Raw genomic sequence first — 5,706 nt, 5'->3', positions numbered from 1 at the left:
TTGACCGATGACGAGATAAACAACAGCACTCTGTAGACAACTTCTGTTATATTTGACCATTATATGACTTGTATCTTGCACTTTTTAGCAGTACTCTCCTTTGCAGGATCCATGTATAATTCTCAGTTAAAGGCTATGTACACTTTCGGGGCATTTCTTTTACTCATTTTGGACTAAAAATAATTTTTTCAATTGGTAATTTTTTTTAAATGTTCAGCCGTTTTTGAGTTGCAAGGGTTAAAAATCAGTTTGTTTGCAAGCTGTAACGTTCTGTTTTATTTGAATCCTGCTATCTGGAGGCTCATTATTATTCTCCTGACCTCATAAACACTTACTTAAACCATATTCTTATCAGTTTGATAAGAGCTATAATGAGTGATTAGGAGATCAGTGATAAGAGCCACACAATTAAAAAAAATACAGAAAGTGACAGCATGAAAACAGACTGATTTTTAACCCTCTTTCTCAGAAATGGGGGAACTTTATTTTTATTAAAGACCTTTTGAAAAATTATTTTTAGCCCAAAATGAGTAAAATACAATCACCCCGAAGGTGTCCATATACTTTAACTCTGAGCTGGTGAGTAAAGACTAGCTGCTCATCATGTCTGCCCGTAGAACACACATTGAGACAGCCCATTACGCTCCCTAAAGCCTCGTTCACATGTCCGTGACCGTGCTCCAATCCATGAGCAGGTGGTCAGTGATGCATCCGTGAAGCTATCCGTGTTGGGTCCATGTGTCCGTTTTTTGCTGTCCGTATTGCATCCATGTTTCACTGACACTGGACAGATTGAAAATTATTTTCAAAGAATCTCTTCTTAATGATCCGTGAAACACGGATGCAACACGGATGGCATCTGTGGTTTTCACGGACCCATAGACTATAATGGGAGTGATGGATCCGTGAACACAGACAAAATAGAGCATGCATCCGTGCTAAAAACACGAATCCACGGACCGTGCTAAAACACTGATGTGTGAATGAATGTGGACGTGTGCTGTCCGTGGAGAACACGTACAGCACACGTCCGTGAAGCACTGACGTGTGAATGAGGCTTAACTCTCATTCACTCGTAATCAGTAAAAAAAAAGGCATATAGGGCATTACGAAGAAGCATTGAGCAATATAGATGTTGCTGCAGAATCATTCCTGTGCTGCCTGTACACTCATGCCTTCTCCTCCCCTATCCATAGACTTCTATGGTATGATGTAATTTGATATTTTCAGTGAACAGACAGCCCATCTTGGTTTCACAAGGCAGCCTTCTCCTAAATTTCAGAGAGAAAGTTAGTTTAGAAAAGGAAGAAAGAAAACAGCTGATAACTCTAAAACAATGCATTCTTCTGTTATGAGATATATTACAAAGTTTTATTTTCCCCTGCAATTATTGGTTTATGCAAAGTTGTCTGAAAGTACAGTAACAATTTAAAAATGTTTTCTGTTTTCTTGTATGTTTTTTTTTTTTTCTCTTACACATTGTATGATGCAAATTTATTGAGTATATTCATATTTCATTACTCTCTTTTTTATTTATCAGCATATAGAATACCAAAAATAAGAACAAAACTGACATTAATTTATTATCTTTGTTTATTTGAATTCCATTCAACCCTGGTTGTTTGGGTTCTACCTAATCACTCGCCATAAAGTGATTTTTAAAAATACCATTTGTCCTTGTCCTGTTTTCTTGGGCCTTGCTTCTTTTTTACTTAGGGCTCTTTCATACGAGCAGATGCCGTGCGGGTAATCCGCTGCGTGAAAGAGTGCCAAGCCCCGTTCCGGACAGCAGGGACAAGGAGCATTAACATCATTGATGATGCTCTTTGCCTCTCTATGATCTTTTTACTACAAAATCACTGTCTCACTGATTTTGTAGTAAAAAGGTCACAGAGAGGCAAAGAGCATCATCAATTATGTTAATGCTCCGTGTCTCTGCTGTCCGGAACGGGGCTTGGCACTCTTTCACGCAGCGGATTCCACGCACGGGATCCGCTCGTGTGACAGAGCCCTTACTCTACATTCACATCTGCATTGTGAAATCCAGCAGGCTGTTCCTGCAGAGGAGCAGCCTGCCGGATTTCACAACAAAGATGTGAACGTTGGGTTAGTTGTATTATCGATGATATTTGTTTGCTATTTAGGACTATTACATAATATTTCTTTGTTATAAAGCAAGATTTTTGTTCTGAAATAATAACAATGTTAACACTGTTCAAATATATTTTTTTAACATAGATTTTTAATTTAGCGTTTTCTCTAGTGTTTTTTTTTTTTTCTCTAATTTGCTTATTTCTTAAAGAGGATGGCCAGGTTATATAACTAGCATAATGCAGCTAGTAATAAGCATTATTATAAGCGGTGATGTCCAATAGTTTAATATGTGTACACGCAGGTCCCTTGTCCTACGTGCTGGCGCTGCGCTAGGAACATAGTGGCTGAGGGAAGGTTCTGTCCATCAGTGGTCTCCATTCATTTACACTGGGGACTGACTGTGTATGCGCTAGTTTCCCTGTCATTCCCCAGTGTAAATGAATGGAAGCCGCTGATGGACAGAAGCCTCCATCAGCGGCCATGTGGCATGCAGGTCAGGGGACCTGCGTTTGAACATGAATTATGCATATTAGTGTTAATAGTTTGATACTTATTACTAGTTGCATGCATGGGCTGTTACCAGCACGTGTGCAGCTAGCAATATAAACTGGCCAACCCCTTGAGGCTGGGTTCACACTTGAGCGAATTTGATATGCGCGTTTAACGCGCGTTTGTGCGCGTTTTTGTCCATGGTGAACGCTGCGCATTACCCGCGTTTGTGTGATTGAATGCAGTGTCCTATGGCTGCAAACGCGCGACAAAACGCCCCAAAGAAGCTCAAGAACTTGTTTGAGCGTAGGGCGTTTTTCAGCGCGTTCAAACGCGCTGTAAAACGCTCAAGTGAGAACCAGGGCCATAGGGAAGCATTGGTTTTCATGTGTTGAGCGTTTTACAGCGCGTTTGAACGCGCTGTAAAACGCTCAAGTGTGAACCCAGCCTGAAGGGTACCTTCACACGCTGCAGATTTTGTTGCAGAATTTTCCGCAACTGAATATCAGTTCCATTCTTTTCAATGGGGCTGCAAGCACATGGATTTCTGCAAGCTCCATTTAGGTGAATGAAAAATTCAGCAGAAAAATTGGCAGCCTGTGAAGGCGTCCAGACAAATCCTGTCAGTATAGACCAGGGCTGGCCAACCTGCGGCTCTCCAGCTGTTGCAAAACTACAACTCCCAGCATGCCTAGACTGCTTACAGCTATCAGCCTACAGCAGGGCAATTGTGGGAGTTGTAGTTTTACAACAGCTGGAGAGCCGCAGGTTGGCCAGCCCTGGTATAGACCTCTGCTTTCTTGCTTTAAACCACATGGGGAAGGACCGAATATACAAAATAAAAAAAAAAAAATCAATGCTGAATGTAGCGTTCTATAAGAAATTATTGCCGAATGTCCTCATTTTAAAGGTTTAGGATTGTATTTATAACATAGTGCATTTAATATTGACAGATTAGTTGACTAATTCAAAATGAATAGAATTTTTTGCTTCACTGATTTTTCTTAGAATTTCTACTTTGTTCTAGACTGTTTTATGTGTTTGGTTTCCTTGGAACCTGCATAAAAAGGTTTATTTTACCTGTTGGCCTGATTGTGTAATAAAAGTGCAAAACTACTGTCTGAAAAAAGTATTGACTTGTGTTTTTGTCCAGTTTACAAAACCCACTTTCACATACCATTTTAGGGCTCATGCACACGAATGTATTTTCTTTCCATGTCCGTAACGTTTTTGTTTTTTTTGTAGACTGTATGCGGAACGATTCATTTTAATGGGTCCGCAAAAAAAGGAAGTTACTCCATGTGCATTCCGTTTCCGTATGTCTGTTCCGCCAAAAAATTGAACATGTCCTATTATTGTCCGTATTACGGACTAGGATAGGACTGTTCTATTAGGAGACGGCTGTTCTGTTCCGCAAAATAGGGAATGCACACGGACTTCATCCGTATTTTTTGTGGATCCGTGCTTTGCGGACCGCAAAATACATACGGTCATGGGTATGAGCCCTAAGGCTGAATTTCCTGCACTGTGGATTTTTGGTACAGATTCCACACAGCAAATTACTGTACAGTACATGGGGTTTTTAACATCCACATCCACACCCTGTCAAATATGTTTAAGATTTCACCCCAAATGGATTGTGGTAAAATCGTAGTGAATCCTCAGCAAAATCCACAGCCGGGTTCACATGACAGTTTCCTTTTCTGTTCTTTTGATCCATCTGCAGAACAAAAACATTAAAATAAAATAAAAAAACGGATCCTTTATTTGAGCATCTATTGTGCTTATTTTGCATCCAATTTTGTCAGTTCCAGGGGGCGACTGGCCATAGACCATACAGGGAAATATGCTGGTGGGCCAATGCCCAGGGAGGACGCCCAAGCCCTCCTCTCGGCCAGTTACATAATGAGCTCTTGGTTGTAATTTATGCTGTGAGAATCAGGTGCTCATGTACCCGGCCAGTAACCACACATGCCATCCTGAATTCAATTGCTGTGGCCACATCTCACCTCCTAGGAGGAATTTTTCTCCCGTCAACAATAACAGATCTTTGACGGAACTGACAAAAACGGATGCAAAATGAGCATAATAGATGCTCAAAATAAAGGCTCCGAAAGGATCAGAAGAACGAAAAACTAAACAATAATGTGAACCTGGTCTAAGACATGCAGATTTTGCTGCAGAATCACTGCCTTTTTTGTAGTTGATTTGCCTCTACATCTGTAACAGAAATATTCCACCACTTGTGGCCCTGGCCTAAGGGAATTGTGGCTGAATTAATAGAGGGGGTCTTCTCTGTTGGCCACAGTGTAGAGCTGTTAGAAATAGCGATTGTTACTCTAGAAAATCTGCCACGTCCTGCATAACACATACAGCGAAGGCCCATGTGAATTCCACGCGGGTGCAATGCGTGAGGTGAACGCATTGCACCCGCACTGAATCCGGACCCATTCAATCCAATTGGGCTGTGCACATGAGTAGTGATTTTCACGCATCACTGGTATGTTGCGTGAAAATCGCAGCAAGCTCTATATTGTGCGTTTTTCGCGCAACGCAGGCCCCATAGAAGTGAATGGGGCTGCGTGAAAATCGCAAGCATCCGCAACCAAGTATGGATGCGGTGCAATTTTTCACACATGGTTGCTAGGAGACCATCGGGATGGAGCCCCGATCTTTCTTTATTATTTTCCCTTATAACATGGTTATAAGGGAAAATAATAGCATTCTGAATACAGAATGCTTAGTAAAATAGTGATGGAGGGGTTAAAAAATAAACAACAATAAACTCTCCTTAATCCACTTGAATGCTCAGCCTGGCATGTCTTCTTTCTTTTTTGATGAAAAGGACCTGTGGTGACATCGCTGCGCCCGTCACATGGTCCAGCAGTATGGTGATGGACCATGTGATGAGCTCAGTGACGTCATCAAAGGTCCTTTAGCCAGGTACTGAAGAAAGTAGAAAGAAGAGGAGATCCGCTACGCGATCAAGTGGACGGGGTGAGTTAAATTTGTTTATTATTTTTAACCCCTCAATGGACATTTTACTAAGCATTCTGTATTAAGAATGCTATTATTTTCCCTTATAACCATGTTATAAGGGAAAATAATAAAATCTACACAACA

Source organism: Bufo bufo, chromosome 1, assembly GCF_905171765.1.
Source record: "Bufo bufo chromosome 1, aBufBuf1.1, whole genome shotgun sequence".
Classification (NCBI taxonomy): Eukaryota; Metazoa; Chordata; class Amphibia; order Anura; family Bufonidae; genus Bufo; species Bufo bufo.
This window is presented reverse-complemented; position numbering follows the sequence as displayed.